This window comes from Lampetra fluviatilis, chromosome 4, assembly GCF_964198595.1.
Source record: "Lampetra fluviatilis chromosome 4, kcLamFluv1.1, whole genome shotgun sequence".
In the NCBI taxonomy this organism is placed as follows: domain Eukaryota; kingdom Metazoa; phylum Chordata; class Hyperoartia; order Petromyzontiformes; family Petromyzontidae; genus Lampetra; species Lampetra fluviatilis.
This window is the reverse complement of record NC_136278.1, coordinates 2,627,735-2,646,628: the sequence shown is the minus strand read 5'-3', so window position 1 is coordinate 2,646,628 and position 18,894 is coordinate 2,627,735. Positions and strand designations below refer to the sequence as shown.

Sequence of the window (18,894 nt, the reverse complement as noted above, 5' to 3'; positions counted from 1 at the left end):
TGGTGCTGGTGGTCGTGGCGGTGGTGCTGCTCGTAGGACGAAACCGCTACGCGATGTGTACACGCGCACAAACGTCGCGTCCCCCGAAAATACCGGGCTAATTCGGTGGCGGGGGTTGCTCTCGATCTGCAGTAACGAAACCGCGTTATTTGCATGGCGAACAAACCTAGCCCGTTTGCAGCTTGCGTTGTTGAGTTGAATAGCTTTTTGTGTTGCAACTCATGTAAACGTTTTGTTGTAAAAGAGTAGTGGTGAAAAAAGACATCGCTGAGACCACCGAAAATCACAAACCAATTCTGGAACGCAAACCAGTGCCCCGGTGGTTACTGTCCAGCACTGTACTAACACTGGCACGTGATGTTTCTGCGCAGCATGGAGACACAGCTCGCGACGAGTTGTCGTTGCTTTGCAAGTTCTTTACTTGTTCCGCTTCGGGAGTGTGATTTTCGGTAGTTTTCCCAACGTCTTTTAAAATTTTACAAGCCCCACTAAAAACCCCATTACATACACGGCACGGTATACGGACCCACAGGGCATGGTATATCCACCCACTGTATTTTGAGGACACACTGTAGGTTAATTCGTGTATTGCAAGCTGATCTTGTTGAGTTCCGAGTTGTGTGTATTTTTTTGAAGCAACACATGCCACAGGTTGACTAAATAGCTTTTCGAATGGATCAGTTATGCTCTATGTAAATGAGTTGTCGTGCGGGTCGTGTGTGTATGTGTGAACTTTTTTTGCACCGCACGTAACTAACCATGCAAATCGTTTATGAATATTCTTCGGTGAAAATGTTTGAGTTAAGGATAAAACAATTTTCCCTTATCCCGGCACCCCCATCCCCCTAGAAATTCTCTTTAATTAATGATCTTTATTCGAAGTATAATTCCATTCACGATTAAATTATCATGTTTACTCATTAAAGTGAATGGTAGTGGCTGCACGGGTTACGTGAACCGATTACATACAACACAAATGAATTTAATAACTTTATTTGAACACAACTAATTCCAAGCGCATATCATGAGCCAAAGAGCTGACATTAATTGAGTAATACATGCATCTTTACATTTATATTGATTCGGGTTTGCTCCATTGCATATAGTCCTTTGGTTCATAAAAAGGATATCCTGGATCATGAAAAAACAAGAATATTGGATATTGCGAATGCCCCTGAACTGCACAATACTCATCTCAACGGGCCCATTGCCTCGTTAAGCGTAGAGCCTTTTAATTCATTTGTTCATTCGGCGCATGTGCCGAGTAATTGTCAGGCTTGGACCGCTTGGACCGAGGGTGGTCTGAGAGACACCCAGCCCCGTAGCGTCACGCTCGCCGTTTTTGACGGTGAAAAATGCAACCTTATAGTTAGAAAAAATACGTTTAAAAAAACCCCCCACCAACTATAAAGGCTTCAAACGAAAACCACCTGCATGTAGCTTCGTTCACGGTGAAGTATTTCCAACAAAAAAAAAGAATGGCCCTTTTAAAATGTTTTTAGCCGGCAAACATTTGGAAATGCCCTACATCGATTTTAAAAGCAGCCACGCAGAAGAGGAATTTATTATGCGGTCGAGAGTCCGAGTGAATTACAATACAGGGGTTGGAATTTAGAGGTTAACAAAACCAAAAAAATCTGCATGGGGAAAAAAAGGAATCTTGACCGTGGCTGTCCATTTTTTTTGGCATCGGTATTCCCTTGTACGGCACAAATGCACAAAGAAATCCCGTGTTTTTGGGAACTTTGCTCTTTTATTATGTATGTATGTATTGATTTGAAGCTTTCGTGACTGCAGGAATCCATGCTCTTTGGTTCTTTCGGTAAAGTCACGTAGGTATAAAATGAATCACGACGTTTCGGGCGCAACACAAGCGTCCGTCATCAGGTGGGAAAGCAGTCTGCCTCAGCAGCAGACCATGCAGACCATGCTTATTTTATTTTATACGTACGTCACTTTACCGAAAGAACCAAACCGTATGTATGTTAATCTTCTTTCGCACCGTACGTATCCAACCCTGATAATTCCAGGTGTGGGCAAAGGACGGCAAACGAAATGCAAAAAAGCAGTAATAAATGAAGTAGTTTCCAATCTAGATTTAAAAGTGCATAGCTGCAGTGACTTCCTTAATAAATATTACTTCCTGGCGTCGGGCACGCGTTGGCGCTGCAGCCTCCTTCGCTTGTCGTGCTCGCCCCGAGACTGCTGCCCATGTCGTCACCCCCTTCAGCGCCAGCTATAGTGGCCGGGGGGGGGGCTAATCAAAGGCGGGGGGGGGGGGGCGGTTAAAGCAGCACCGGCCACGAGCCTGCTTGCGCACGTGTGCTCATGTCGCTCGACCGAATCGGTCGTGACGGCAAAGAGGGCGTCGCGGTGGTGCCGCTTGGGCCCCCCCCCTCCCCCCCCCGATGTCACATGATTGCGCCGTTGTCCATCGTCAAGGCCCGAGTGAAGGTTGGAGACGCGAATATTAATTACGCGATTGAAATTGTTCGCGTGCGGGCGATGTGTGTGTGTGTGTGTGCGTGCGGCGCGTTCGGTGTCGCGCATTGAACGGGCGGATCCGATTTCAAATTGTTGTCATGGCCTTGCGTCTCCCGCTTCCCGGCGAGCCTACTGAATGAGTGGAATCAAATGTGCGCCCACGTGCATGCGCCTGCCTCTGCGTATATGTGGGTGTATATGCTGGAGATACGTACAAGCTCTGTACGAGTATATTTAATCAATTTCTGCAGAGCGACAATAATACGCGTATTATTTTTACTAGTAATTTAGAGACGAGTGTGCACGCTCTCTGGGTTTTTTCAGCATATGTCAAGATAAAAAGCTGCTTAACGCTAAAGCAGCATCTTGAGTGATCTGCAAGCTCATAAAAAAATATATTTGGTCATACTTTATGCATGTGGTACCAATAATTCATTTAACTATTTGCTGTGATGTATTAGTTTTGTCATGCTTAGCATTGTGCCTGTAGTTTTCTTTTTCCTTGCCACATGCCAGCCTAAAAAAAATATAGCCCTCTTCCTCCTTTGAGCACGCCAGCCCTGTCATCATAAATATTTTGTAAAATTGACCAACTTTTGTCTTTAGAAACCTTTTCTCAAATTCCAACTGTCAATATCAATCTTTCCTTGACGGCTGACGGCATGGCGAGGACGACTGTTTCTGGTTTAGCCGTGTCACCGGCCAAATTTGGCAGTCGGCGACAACTGCCGGGAGAAAGTGAGGGAGGCAGAGACAGAGAAAAAAACCCTCAACTCGGCCTGCATACCATTTACAATTTATGAATATAAACAGGGGGCCAAGGCTGTTATATTAGATCCGTATGCGAAGGAGGTAGACAGATAATAAAACGACCCCCTTTTGCCCTTTCACCTTCGGCCCGAATTAAGCTTCCTGGGGAGAATAAATTGTGCTCATCTGCCATTGCCTCTCAGCTGCGTTGGGCTGTGTGCTAATTAAACCTCTGACATGGGATCAGAGTGATGGGGTCCCACTCGCTCCACCGATTGGACCCCAGCCCCGTTTGTGCTCCTCGCTCGTTCGCCCCCGCTCGCTTTGCCCGCTCGGCGGAGGAGAAAGAGGGCGGCCGCGATGGGTGTCGTCTCCCTCTCTTTCCTCCCCTAGCGCCCGCATGTCTGCCACTCAAAAAATCGCACGGGACGGATGCCACCCATCCGTCGCTCGTGCCCGTGGCAGTGCCGCCGCCTGTCCGCGCGCGACACGCGTATTTTGTAAGTTACATTTTTTGAGCTCCCGCGCTAAGGGGTTGAAAGGTCAGAATGGTCTGAATTTTCGATGCGACGCGCGACCCATTTAGTTTCCAAGTTGGGGACAGTTTTCGTTGAATGTTAAATATGACAATTTAATGAGGGAGCACTTTACGTAAATTATAAGTCGTCATTTTATACAAATTTTGCAATAAAAAAGAGATACGTAAACACAAATATTGTCAATTTCACACTGGCAGTGCTGCAGAGGTCCCTTAAGCCCATATCAGTGCCTCTGGCCCTTTTAACGAAAACCATTAACTCTTTTCCGCTGCTTCGTGGATTCGTGTTGTGATTGGGAAGACCATGGCTTGTCTACTTGGGGGAAGTGAATTTAGCACCGGCAGCTTCGCGAAATTCCCTGAGCCGCTTAAAATAAAAACACACTTCGAGGGCTTTCTTTCTCCAGGGGGAGGGGGGGTGGCGGAAATCACAAAGCTGTAGAACAAGTCGTTTCATGTTGCCTCCAACACTTTATTATGGAAATAGCAGCAATTGGAAATATACCATTTCCTGATTGATATAATTCACAGCCTAACAATGGCCATCCATTTGTCACGATGTTATTTTGCAATAAATGGTACTATTACCGTGGACGCGTCTTTAAAGCATATCTACTAAAATTATGTTCGGGGGAAAAAAAATACATATTTAGGCTGTACTTTGGAAACATTAAGAGTCAGAAAATTGCTTGTTTAGCTGCTCTGTGATTGTTATGTTTTCTTGGCCGCGGTGTGATATGTTGGTCTTGATTGATGGGTTTTGTCCACTCTCCTCCTCCTCCTCCGCCCTCCCTCCCTCCCACCAAACTCCTTCCACCGCTCGCCCCACCGCTCCCCCTCGCTCCCCAGCCCCAAACCCTCCCCCTCCCCCACCCACTAACAACCTGCGCTGCTCATCGGAGAGCTGCTCACGTCCTGGTCGTGAATAATTCATGGCCTGTGTGTGAAGTACCCCCCACCACATACAGAGCGCCGCAACACCCTTCCTCCTCTTGCCCTCGCGTACGCCGTACCTGGGTGCCAGCCGCATCGCTGCCCCCCCACCCGCCAGAAGATCGTTTGTTGTTGTTCTTGTTTCCCCCCCCGTCTCTCCTCCGTCCCAATAGAAATGACGATGTCTAATCGAGTTGGTAGGAATTATATTACAATATTCGAAATAAATTAAGGGCAAGCTGCGGTTTATCGCGCTTTGTTTCGTATGCCGAGCTCTCTTCTTTATTTTTTTAATCGTCGTTTCGCACGAGCAGGAACTCTATCCCGTCGCCCGCTCTGCATCTTTGATGAACACGAGCGAGGAGCAAGTGTACCGAGCTGTCGGTAACAACTCTCTAAAAAGAGTAGAACGGTGGACGCCGTTGATCGTTGCACTGTTTGCTGTACAGGTGATGAACGAAGTAGTTTTTTCCTTCCTGCTGTAGGCCTTAAAAGTGTTACTTTTACACGTAGGAGATATTTAATTTATCTACACGTAGCAAGCGGAAGTTTAAAGAATGCATTTTAAAGCACCAATTGCATGAGGTTAATCTTGCCGTGCATAACAATGATAATGACATTTTTATAATGCGCACGATATATCACGGACATAAGCGATTGCGACTCTTCAGTTGAAAGTTATGCTAACCCTCAAAGTGCTGAGAACAGTGAGTCACCGTGTGAGGCGTTTAGCAGTATAGGCATTGTTGCTGGGAGTTGAAGCTTGCTGTGTTGGCTGGGCAGGTGTGTGCCTGGGGTAAATGGGAGTCGGACAGAGACGAGAGATGGAGAGAATGAATGGATGAGTCTGAAAGATGTCGTGATACGAGGGAGAATTGGGTAGAGGATGGAGAATAGTCGGGGATGACAGAGATAGAGACGTGGAGAGAGGGACTAAAGGAGAGTTGCAGGGACCGAGAGATAGGGGAGCGATAGAGAAATATTCAGAAGGGTGGAGAAGATAGAGGTGATGGAATTGGAGATAAGGGGAGAGGGAGATAAAGGAGAGTGGCAGAGAACGCAACGGCGGTTTGGTCTGACCACAGAGATTCCAGCAGGCTCCGTGGGTTGGGCGGGTTCTGCACAAATGCACACGGCAATCTTGCTCCTACACACGGACACACACGCGCGCTCGCGCACAGACACGCATGCTCAAGTGCACACACGCCCGCACGTACCACTGCCGTTGCCTACAGTGCTCGTGTGCACACGAGTACGCAGCAGTGTGCGCGCGCACGCACAAACAAAACGTGGAAATCTTGCCAGTTCCCGCACGCACGTGGAAACAATTATAGGGTCGTGGGATGCACGCATAGAAATTCTAAACATCTGCCAAAAAAAATCCTCGTCTTGAACCACGCGCATACTTTACTGAGTGCAGGACGTATAAGGGTTCGCTGAAGTGTTTCATTTACAGTTACAATTACGGAATCGTAAAAAGTAAAGTCCCCTTTTTAATTTAAAGGTAATAAAAGCTGGTGCTTTAATTTTTTATCATTTGGTTTAATTTTTATGTCTTAAGGTTACGTGCATATATATAAAAATGTAATTCATTGACGGGGTGTCAAGGCAGACTCGCACGTGGAATTTTTCACGACACTTTTCCGATGTATATTGTGCTCAGTTGATATAGGGAAAAGAACTTTCAATAATACTCAGGGATAACTATTTTCTTTCGCCGCTCTCTGACACCAGATTTGGGTTAATATTGGATCACAGTAAAGTTTAACTTTGGTAATACGGCATGTAATGTTTTTTCATCTCTTCCTTCTGCTCGTCTCAGACAAATGAACCACGTGCAGTTAGGGTGCATTTATCACATGTTCATTTAGGGCGGCCTCAGTCCCTTTTGTTGCCTGTGGTCTTATTTGACTCTCTCCTCCTGTGATTTGTGCGTGCTTTATGACCCAGCGCAGGAAACAGCTGATTGATGCTCCGTGCTCATGGGCGGCTGTCCCCGTGGCTGTGTTGATTAACTCTTTCGCGCGTGGGTTCTCTAAACTCCTCCGGCCAGCGATGCGCCGTTCGTAGATGGGAGGACCAACTTCACACCCGCGTGCCCCCCCCCCCGCTCCAACGGCTCTCGGGTCCGCTATCGCGTAGCGAGAAGGCACGTGGCTCTGTGGTCAGACAAATTGACGGGGACGTGTGGGGGCTCCCGACTTTTGAAAGGGATTTTTTTTTTGGTGGCGGACGACGCGACCAGCCTCGAGGATAAAAAAAAAATTGCGTGCCCGCCGAGTGGGTTAAGCGTCCCGTGGCTCCCTTTTTTCATTCTGCAAGTGCTGTCTAGATCATAGGCATAATATCAGACGCTGCAGAATCACGCAACGGCACGTTAAGTGCTCGCCACTGCATCAGTCGCCCGGCTGGCATGGGTCACTTGTACCTGTCACTTCCAAGACGAGACCGTTTTGGGATCACCGTTAACGGATTTAAAAATTACTTTTAATAGACGGCACCGCTCGCTCAATTTGCTTAAAATAATAGTGTAACGCCAGCTGCCTGTCTGCCTGTCAATGTGTGCATTCAGAGGGGGGGTGCGGGGGAAGCGAATAATATAGATGTATACGGGCCACGTTGCTAGTTGCGCAGAGTGCTGTTGTTTTCACCTGGCGCGCGGACCTGAAAATCGAGGGCGCGGGCCGTGAACGAGCCTCTTTCAGCGCCCCGCCACGCAATTAACAACGGCAAATGTGGAAGTGTGATGGAGCGGGCACGCAAGCGAGGGCGACCGTGTCGATTGCGCGCACGCCTGCCACCCTTGCGTGGAAGTGGGCAACTGTAACAACGATGACGATAACAGAAACAACAACAACAACAACGCCCTTTATTTACCCTCAAATGCCTCGCCAAGTCTCGAGACCCCGTTTCAGGAGGGGGGGGTCCTGCAGCGTCGGGATGTTTTGGCCAATGTCACCAATGGCTCTTTGGCTTCGTGTGGGAGCAAACCCACCATGCGTGTGTGAGGGAGAAGCACACTCAAAGCTCCGCACCAATGACATAAAAGCCTTCTATTGCCGTACTGCCTTCTCCTGGCCACCTTACAGCCCCAGCATACATGACCTGGGATTCTCAGGCATTCCTCGATCCAAGTCGGAACCAGTGGGGGTGAAACGTTTTACCCCCTCTGATGTGTCCATGAATTGTCCGCTATTCTGTTTTTAACTTTGGCGGTAACTATAGTGGCCTCTAGCGGCTGCAGCGATCCCATGAGCTCTTTTTTTTAAAACAACATTTACACGACGAACGGTCATCGGATTCTTGCACTAACAATGCAAGATGCGTATCGTTTTGCTTAAGAATTGACATGAATTGATGATTGTACGTATTGGAACGCCCTTGCTAAACAAGCTGTAACCCAGCTCAGCTTTTGAGATCCCATTTGGGGTGATTTGGTTGTTATAGTTGGGGAAGGTGCCAGTCTTGTTGTGCAGTGGTCCGGTGGGCCAAGACCTCCATAGCTGCTCCATTTTCATTCATGGGCACGAAGTTGAATGTAGCCGTGGTGGAGTGAGCACGCGTTGTATCATGAGCCCGGTTTGCCGAGTTAAATTCCCTGTCCGTGGTTAATAATATTGGTGGAAAGTTTATATCTCAACGTGTCCTTGGTTGCTTCCTCTCGCCACACCACACTGGGCCAGCTTGATGCAGGATGGGGAAAAATAATAATTTACAAGCAAGGGGAGGCCTTCATCCAGCAGTGGATTGCCAAGGGCTTGAAAATCAGCAAAGCAGTGCATTTTGCGAAACATCGGTGTATATATTTATATATATCTCAAACTGATTATATTCATGTGCACTGTTTATATTTTAGAAACTTAGATCAATACGCCCAAATTGTGCTTTAATTCAGGGCATTATATGCAATCAAATATTTAGTGGGGGCAGTGTGTTGTGTGTGCATGCGGAAAGAAGGCTGCCATGAAAGGGAGCTTTGAGGCTTCCCGGTCACCCAAGACAGTGCTGCGTTTAGGGTGACATGCCAGGTATGGGTTGACATCCCTGACCCCCAAGTCATACATAGGTACTGTATATATAGACGTGTGTTTATTCAGTGCGTTCGTATGTGTGTGTATATCATTTTAAAGTACATTTTAAATGTATGAGGCATTGTGTGCATAGGGGTCTGGCCCGCTGTTGTTGTTACACGACCCACTAGGCGTGTACGGTCTAAGGAAGGTCACAAGCTAAATGTGATGGGGGTGAGCGAGAGAGTACGTGCGTGGGGTTTGGAGACTAGGAGGAGGAGGCGGCGATAGCGGCTGCTGCTGCTGCAACCCGTCCGTGCGTCTCTCACCCGTCGCCTCGTCCGCGTGTGAACGCTGCTTCACACCGACCTGCATTCGTGTCACAGTTCAGGGGCAAATGGGGAGAGAGAGAGAGACGAAAATGGGATGGCGCAGAGAATCCAAAAAACAACGAATCCAAAAGGAAATGTGTTTTAATGGGGGTGACACTCAAAACGGCACACAGAGAGCTTGACGTACAACCTACTTGCTGTACTACCTCAAGCTGCTCCTGGCGAGGAATTTGGGGTGTTTTACGCAGGCTTCCATCCCTGCGTGCTCCACCAACCTTGCTGAAAGTCACCGGATTAAGTGGCTCAATTGTCGTCATTAGCCGTGATCTATCCGATGCTAGATGAAAGCCACCCATATAGTTATTGCGATGTAAAAATAATAAAATCCATCGACCACCTGCAGAACGAGGTTACTTAGTCTGTTGTCTGCGGTGCTCATCCCCCTTGGGGTGTGTTGCCTACGTTGGCTGCCAACTTCGTTAGTTTTGACCCCCGGCCACCGACCCTTGGAGTGATGTGTGCTGCCCAAGCCCAGCTTACGTTGCTCAACAGTCGGTAAGATAATCTGGCTTGCATTTGTCCTCTGATCCACGTCTTCCTCTTTCTATCACACGGAGTAAACTAAACTATTTTATTTTTCATTTTACCAGGTAAGGCCCACTGAGCTATACACCTCTTGTTCAGAAGCGACATGGCCACAAAGTTACAGCTCAGTGAAGGAACGTGGCTTATCGCGTGGAAATTTATCGCAGCCAAATACTGTAAACCAGAGGACCCCCGGGGGAAAAATCCATGCGATCACGGGGAGAACATGCAAACTCTAAGTATACAGGCGACAGGGTCGGGATCGAACTCATGACCTGTATAACAGGCGAGGTAGTTAACATCTCGTCACTGCGGTGCCAGTAATTCCAAGTATGTCCCTCTCTGGGCTTCTGCTGCAACTTTCAACTTTTGTTCCATTTTTCTTTGTCAACGTCCCGTGTTTATGATCCTCGTGTAATAGCGATGTAGCGTACACTGATCAAACCACTTTCTTCTTTTGGCACAAAGGCATGTTGCTGTTAATTGTAAAGTTTAACAGGCTTTTTTTTTACACCGTTTATTTTGCAGGTATTGAAAAGCAAAAACACAAAACAAAATCTGTGAAGGAAATATCAAATGAGAAAAACAAAACGCGCGTACGCGCGGCCCCGCATTTGCTCGCGCGCACGCGAATAAAAACAAAGACCGACCAGAACAAAATGTATGCCATTTAAGTGCTTAAATGCGCGAGATACAAATCCATTTACAAGAACACCATTCTGTCAGAAACGGTTTGCTGTTTTAGGTAAAATGTAACATCTCGATGCATTTTTTAAACACGGTTGGTCGGTGGGGGGTGGGGGTGTGTGCGGGGGTGGTGCATGCGTGTCGCGTATTGCCACTCGCTGCTCTTGAATAGTTGATGTGGCAGCTCCGTGAAGCGCACGCCCTCGGCACTTCAGGTTTAGGGTGCGTTTGCCGCGGGTTCTTTTTGGAGCGACACGCATTTGCGGTTGCGCCGGTTACAGGCGAATTACCTTGCAAGCCTGCAAGGTAAAAAAAAACCCCAGAAAAAATGATGTAAGCCCGCAGGTGTGGTTGATGGATGTATATATATTTTAAAGTTTTTTGCTGCAGTGGAGATGAGAGGTGCTGAGGTGGCTACGCTTAGGCTGAGGGGCCTTTATCTGTGTGAAGAGTAATTAAACTCCGGGACGGAGGACCGTGGGTGGACGTGCGTGTGATTGTGTGGCCTCGCGAGGACGAGGCGTTAACTACTGTGTTGACAAAAGTTGTGCATTTGATCGGCTCGTATCGTTCGCGCATTTGGTTGGCGCGCCCGCTCGTATGCCGCGGGGCTGGTCCCGAAGGCGCGATGCGTTGCAGGCAAGTATCGTCCGCTAGCAGGGGACGACGCTGCCGCTACGTGTGGCTTGACCAAATTCGACAAGTATTTTCGGCACTTAAAAATGTGTTATTTCACAATTGTCGGCATTCATCGGCACGCTCTATTTCTTCGCATTATTTACCTTTTTGTTTTTAAACACTAAATAATTCCGCGCCCGGTGCCGTGCAAGAGCCACGGGGAACTGCTCGGTCGGTGAGCTCCTTCGGCGGGGATTGATTGACGAGGGTAACGAGCGAGCGTGTAGGTGCGTGTGTCCCCGCGAGAGACGGCGCCCAGCCGGAGGGGAGCCTGGGAGTATTCATGTCCGCTCGTGCTGGAGTTGTTATAAAATTAGAGCCGTCAGTGCTCGGGTGGGATGGAGCGAACAATGGCTAGGGAGTAATTTGCTAGGAACCCTCCAAAGGCTGGGGGCCTTCGTTTATTTTTATAATTATCTTTATTTTTAGTCCTCATGCCCTCACCGTTTAAGCCCATCGCATGCAGCGCTGGTGCCGTTTGTAGCACTGCGGAGCCGGATAAATATATTCGCGTCCAGAAAGTAAAAAAAACGGGCGCGATAAAAAACAAATCGTGCAAATGTACAAAACGCGTGGGCCGCATTGTGCAAACCATCCCCCGTTAATTCTTTCGGCGTCCCGCCGGTGAACTTGTTAAAAATGTAAAGTTGGCATGGACGGGAGTGAACGTAACCGCACGGGGTGGGTGGGGCGGGGGGGGGGCACGACTTTGTGACACGCAACAATGTGGCATGCTGACACGTTAATAACCGCTGGCGTGGCTTGTCGTCGCCGCGTGAACACGTCCCGCTCGGGCACGTCAGCTGGGCCCGCGGACGCTCGGCGCCTCCAGCAGAACACGCAACTTCCCCCCCCCCCCCCTCGAGAACATCGTTTGTGGGTCTGATGCAGAGGCGATGGCTTGCCATCGACCGATTCGTGAATGAACGCGACGCAAGGTTCAGGCGTTGGCGACAAAAGCAAAAAGTTACGCCCGGCGTCCCCGTGTGTCATACCGCCGAGAACGCGCATTGGAGAATATCATATCGTTGTTTTTGTCATTAAAGTTAAATTATCTTTGGTCTGGTGCCTTTTTAAGGCAAGCTTCCCACAAGATAAAGATATTCACTTTAGGATAAACGCGATTCGAGCTTCTTATGAATATACTGCCGCTTGCAAAGTGTAAAACATTCAGCATTTTTAAACTTCTAATTTATCACCACATCTCTCTTCATAAATATTATGGAAAACAGCAAGAGAAAATGCCATTGAACGAATACATTGCACATAGCTGTACTGCGTATATATGTACACACACATACACGCACAGCTTGGAAAGCCAATTTGTATGCATGCCAAACAATATTTTTTTAGATAAAAAAAAATATCACCTCAAAGTTGAGTTTTTTTTTATGCTCGTGCCGCTATGCAGTGGCATAATTGTTTATCATTTAATCGCACACACGGCACGTTACAGTCACTCGCTGCTGCGCGTTGTATCTAAAGGCATGCGTCTGTTTACACTATGTATGTGCGTGTGTTTTTTTTTTCCCCAAACGCTCCTCACATCTTCCACGGTTTCCGCCGACGTGCGTTAAGTGCGAGGCCACTTGAGTAATTCTCTTTCTCAGCGCAGTGTCCGGTACATTTGTGAAGCGTCGTCAGTATGCGGTCTCCAATTACTCTGATGCAACCGTCGCGTTCCTGTCCCGCGTCTGCATCGCGTCGCGCTTGCTCGCCTTCAGCAGCACGTTTCGGAGTCGCGGTTCCCTCAATTAGTTTTGGTTTTTAGCGGCTTATTTTAATAACACGAAGCCCCGCGCGTCTTCCGAAGACCCGGAGCTGTCTTGTGAACGCAAGCAAACGCGATTTGTCGTAGGTGGGGCACTGTCCAACGCGAGAGAGAATTTTCCACGGTCGGCTACAGCTTTGCAAGTGCCAGTCTTTGCCCTCGACGTGCTCGCGTGCGCAGTGGGCGAGTGCGCTTTGAAAAAAACAATTCTTGAGGCGCTTCATGCAAAAAACATTGCGAAACATTCAGAAAAAAAGTTGTGCATTTTGATGTTATAGACTGGCTCCGTCTCTTTCTTTTTTCCCCCTGCCGCCGTAACCTCTAACTTCCCCCCCCCTCCCTCTCCAGAGCTGCAGGCTTACGCGTCGCGACTTGCATCGTAATTGTGCCTGAGCGTTAACAGAAGAGGCCGAGCGCATTTTCATGCGGCCAGAGCGAATGTTGGCGTGTGTGCGTGAGTACACACAGTGCGTGTGTGCGTGAGTACACACAGTGCGTGCGTGCGTGAGTACACACAGTGCGTGCGTGCGTGAGTACACACAGTGCGTGCGTGCGTGAGTACACACAGTGCGTGCGTGAGTACACACAGTGCGTGCGTGCGTGAGTACACACAGTGCGTGTGTGCGTGAGTACACACAGTGCGTGCGTGCGTGAGTACACACAGTGCGTGCGTGCGTGAGTACACACAGTGCGTGCGTGCGTGAGTACACACAGTGCGTGCGTGCGTGAGTACACACAGTGCGTGTGTGCGTGAGTACGCGTGCGTGCGTGAGTACACACAGTGCGTGTGTGCGTGAGTACACACAGTGCGTGTGTGCGTGAGTACACACAGTGCGTGTGTGCGTGAGTACGCGTGTGTGCGTGAGTACACACAGTGCGTGTGTGCGTGAGTACACGTGCGTGTGTGCGTGAGTACACACAGTGCGTGCGTGCGTGAGTACACACAGTGCGTGCGTGAGTACACACAGTGCGTGCGTGCGTGAGTACGCGTGCGTGCGTGAGTACACACAGTGCGTGTGTGCGTGAGTACACACAGTGCGTGTGTGCGTGAGTACACGTGCGTGTGTGCGTGAGTACACACAGTGCGTGTGTGCGTGAGTACACGTGCGTGTGTGCGTGAGTACACACAGTGCGTGTGTGCGTGAGTACACGTGCGTGCGTGAGTACACACAGTGCGTGCGTGCGTGCGTGAGTACACACAGTGCGTGTGTGCGTGAGTACACACAGTGCGTGTGTGCGTGAGTACGCGTGCGTGCGTGCGTGAGTACACACAGTGCGTGCGTGAGTACACACAGTGCGTGTGTGCGTGAGTACACACAGTGCGTGTGTGCGTGAGTACACGTGCGTGCGTGAGTACACACAGTGCGTGTGTGAGTACACACAGTGCGTGCGTACACACAGTGCGTGCGTGAGTACACACAGTGCGTGTGTGCGTGAGTACACACAGTGCGTGTGTGAGTACACACGCGTGCGTGCGTGCGTACACACAGTGCGTGTGTGAGTACACACAGTGTGTGCGTGCGTGAGTACACACAGTGCGTGTGTGCGTGAGTACACACAGTGTGTGTGTGCGTGAGTACACACAGTGCGTGTGTGCGTGAGTACACACAGTGCGTGTGTGAGTACACACAGTGCGTGCGTGCGTGAGTACACACAGTGCGTGCGTGCGTGAGTACACACAGTGCGTGCGTGCGTGAGTACACACAGTGCATGCGTGCGTGAGTACACACAGTGCGTGCGTGCGTGAGTACACACAGTGCGTGCGTGCGTGAGTACACACAGTGCGTGCGTGCGTGCGTGCGCGAGCTCTGAGCGGTCGCGTGGTGGTGGTTAGCTCAGCGACCCGAGTTCGATTCCCGCTCACTATCAGTAACAGTGACAAATATTTTAACTGGTCCTGTGCCGCTCCTAGGTAACTCAGCCTTAAAAATGTGTTCCAGGCCGGGGCGTGATTCTCTCCTCCCAGCCCCCCCCCCCCTCGTGGGCCGTGTTGGACCTCGTATCAGGCGCTCGCGAACAAAACTCTTCACAACAGTCCGTCTAGGCTCTTGAAGAGGGATCTTTGTCGTTGTGCCGATGTGTGCGCACGTACGTGCGTGAAACACATTCACATTCTCTTACTTGTTGTGTTCAGACAAAGATCCCTCCAGCTTAGCAGAATGTTGGGGGCAAGAGTTGTTCGAGCATCTAATGAGGCCAACACAGCAGGAGTTGTTATAGCTTGCACCATGCTCGGCCACCTTTGTTTCTCCAATTGTGTCGGAGTCAACTTTGGGGAAGCCCAGGATGAGTTCGGGTATCCGTGTCTTATTTGGTGATTGGACTCGGGTCACTGGGTTCGTAGCGCATTGTTCTCACCGTTTGATTGCGCTTTCGCTCATCTCCCTTGCGCACACGCGTACGTATGGTTTGCAACTCGTCATGGTTGTCCCAGGATCGTCCTATTGTTCATGTAGTTGTCCTGGAAGATCTGCATGTCTTCCCAGGCCATTGAAGGTCCTGGCTTTTGTTAGTTGTGTAATAATCCAACACCCCAGACAATTAATGTTTCTTTAGTTCTCCCAGATTCCTCTTTTGGGAGATATGCTTACTGTCATGATGTGTTCCAGTTTTTTTTACCTCACAGGTTGGAACATTATCATGTTCGTGCATGTGTGTGTGTCCGTGAACGTGAATATTTCTGCATGTCTGCGTGTGTGCGCCCGTACGCGTGTGCGTACACGCGTGCTGGTGTGTGAGCGTTTGCCTCACGGAAGTAGAGCGAGAGGAGGCTTCTGTTCGCAAGGATGCCACAGCCTGGACTGAAGCAGGCTTTGGCCTGGAGGGGGGCCGAAGGGGAAGTGGAAGTGTGCTAATAGGCAAGAGCCGGAGCTTGTGTTCAAACATTAATGTGAGGGTTGTAGTGAGATTGTTTCAGAGCCGCATAATTTTTTTTTTGACCACTGCACCAAACCCCACCAGACCACTTTGCTCTCGTCTTCGCTTCTGTACAAGGTTTATGGCTTTGCTTTCCATTAGCATTGTGGGCCCCTTAAGAGGATAGGGCGAGAGTGGAGATGGTGTGGGAGAAAGCCTGAACAGGAAGACGGGCAGGCAGCCAGAGAGGGGTGTGGTGGGCTCGGATGGAAATGGAGAAGAATAAATACTTATTTGCAAAAAATTAAACCCTTAAAGATTTTCTTACATTGTTAAGGTGGCCGGGTGGCAAAGGGGTCAGAGCATAGCGCAATCGCCACTGAGGTCCGAGATTCAAATGTTGGCAGCCATCCATTTCTGCAACGGGTTCTCAAGTGTGGTGAATTTGACGGTCTCAGCCCATGAACCCCAATGACCGGCAAACAGACCTAAAATATTCAGTTTGATTGAGTTGCAATGAACGATCTTTGCAATGCATATGCAAAAGATTTTTCTTGTGTGGATTAAGAGGGCCTGCTCAAGTGACATCTGAAGTAGTTCTGTGACTCGGACTTCCAGGGCCTTTTTCTGACCCCCAGGATGTTTGCACCTTTGTCTGAAAAGTTCCAAATGAAAATTGTCTTGTCTCATGATATAATGCTGATAGCCAAAAAAATGTAATATAATCGGGGAGGTGGGGAGGAGGAATAGGTCAAAAGAAAAAACAACATACATTGTGATGAACAATGAATATGATTTTTGCGATAGTTCTAATAATACATTCCACATTTATTAACGGCCAGAGGTGAATGCAGGAAATGGATGTCAGGAGAAATGTGCCTCCTGCCGCAGACTTCCTCCCCAAAAAGCCACGACACACACGCACACACGCGCACACACAAGCACAAACTCAAACCTGCTCATGCACTGTATTTTTTCAGACATTTTCCAACCGCCCCAAGCGTATTACCTGCACGCACACACACACACACTCGCGTACATGCACGCACACACGCGCACACGCACACACACACGCGCACACACTCCCATTCATAGGGCTCCTCAGGCGTGTGTTCCCAAAATAGGACCAAAATGGCCGCGGTGGAGTTGTGCAGCTAAAACATTCGTGCTGAAGGTTCATCAGCAACAATCCATCGGGCGGCCTTCTCCTCCTCCTTCTCCTCCCGCTACCCCCCCCACCCCCGCGCAACCTTACTCGTAGTATTCAAGGATGCATACCGATGCACTGTATGTTCAGTGACATTACTGAAGTCGCATTTTAATTCACGTTTTTGGCATCGCTTCGGGGCTGCGTAAGTGATTCATTGTGCTGCAGGATTGTACAGAAATCCCGCTGTTCGAAAGGAATGTTAGCAGCTGTTGTCAGCTCTGAGCCGTCTCCGGATTCTAGCACGCGAGTCTGGAATTAAAGTAAAAAGATCAAGTTATTAGCGGACTCTTGTGGGGATTTGTGCCTCTGCACCGTTGCGTGTTCCCGGGCCGATGTGTCCGCTCCAATAGTGTTTCATGAAACTACCGCAAACGATATTTGCAGGAAAATCCGCTCCAGAGATATGGGGTGTTGTTGGAGGCAGAGTGACAGTGATATGAGAAGGTGGCTTTCAAATGGCCACGGTAAATAGAATAATGAGGACTTGCAAAAGACAGGCCTGCAATGTACAGTGACCACAGGTTGATGATGATGATTCCGGCGAGAAGCAGGGCAAAGCGTCGCTTCAAATAAGCATCCACAGGGTAACGTGTCGTACAAGTTGTAATGTCCGTGCATCCTGGAGAAATTAAGGATGGAATTTGTTGAACGTATGTAAACCGGTGAACTTTTTTTATTCTCCCATTATAATTGTTTCGCTATTAGGCATCGTAACAATGTGTTCATTCTAGTACTTATGATCCATGTATCGATTTTTGTCTCTGAGAATCGATCGTTGTTTGCCGATGCAAATGATGTGCTAAGGTGTCTGCAGGCTTATCGAATAAACGAGGCGGACCAAACCAAACGCACAAGACGGACAAGTCTGACCTCGAGACGCGCGATACAAATGCACAAACGCGACCCTGATTTATTACAATTCACAGCATCGCCGAGGAGATGAATTATACGTGTACTGTACGTGCCTTATGCCGTCATCCAGAAGCCAAGTTTGGTGTCACCATTCGGCCGTTTGGTCCATGAACGTCTTCTCAGGCTCTGAGTTGGGGGGGGGGGGCAGGCAGCCAGCCCTGGTGGGAGCTCACAATAATTTGATAGTTGTGTGTAATTCTCTGAGGGCCCAGCGGGAGCGGGGGGGGGGGTAGTGGCACAGTGGTTCACGCAATGTGCCATGAACCCAGCGACCTGAATTCAATCCCTGTCTAAAATCAGCGGTTGGTGATATCTCAACCAATGCTGGATTTCCCCTCTTCCTCCTCCTCCCTTTCACTAATATGCACTAACCAGCATGGTGAAATATGCTCAAACAACCCCCATGATTGACACTGCTTGGGGCACCTGAATGTATGTTGACTCTCTTTCGCACCGTAAGTAGCAGTGTATTGACAAAAGGCTTGTCAATTATAACTTCATGGTGCTCTACATTTGTCATTGAACTTCTCCTTGTGTACAAATGAACGGTATCCCCACCCATCCCTCACCCCCACCCCCCTTATGCACGTGTACTGCTTGAGATGGGGCACTCTGAGGACTCCACAGGACATTGGGGCTGGGTGTTAAACCCCCAAGCACGCTCGCACTCTCTCGTGGCGAGCCCTGACCACCAGGCCACCCACTTCCCCCGAGCGTTCTCTTGTACGTCTTAATTATACGTGCATTTGCACGTATACAAATATAATAAACAGCGAATGTAGATGAATTATGAGTGAAATGCAAGTTGTGTGTAATGAACCTTCAAATGTGCTCCGTGGCCCCAATTGTGGCTTATTTGTCCACCGCGCGTGCGTGGCACGAAGCGCCGGGGTGTCCTCTCCCCCTGCTCTCTGCTTCATTTGAATGCAAATTGTGCGAAGGGCATGGGGGCTAACCCTCGCAGTACCAAAGGGCACAGTCACTTATGGAAAAATTTGAATACAAATTGTCAAGCGGTGTGTCCATTGAGTGTCATAACTGATCTGCGCGCAGATTGATCGCCGTGCCCCATTAACATCGAATGCGATCCCGGGCTCGGTCTTGCAAAGTCGCGGGCCGCTCACCAAAGTTACGCCCGCCAAGGGTCG

At 49.2% G+C, this 18,894-nt stretch overlaps 1 protein-coding gene across 13 annotated transcripts in view; it reads left to right on the top strand.

Moving 5' to 3' along the window:
- Positions 1-18,894, top strand: part of LOC144931478 (LIM domain-binding protein 2-like) — a 163,606-nt gene that overhangs the window by 126,704 nt on the left and 18,008 nt on the right. The window lies entirely within an intron of this gene.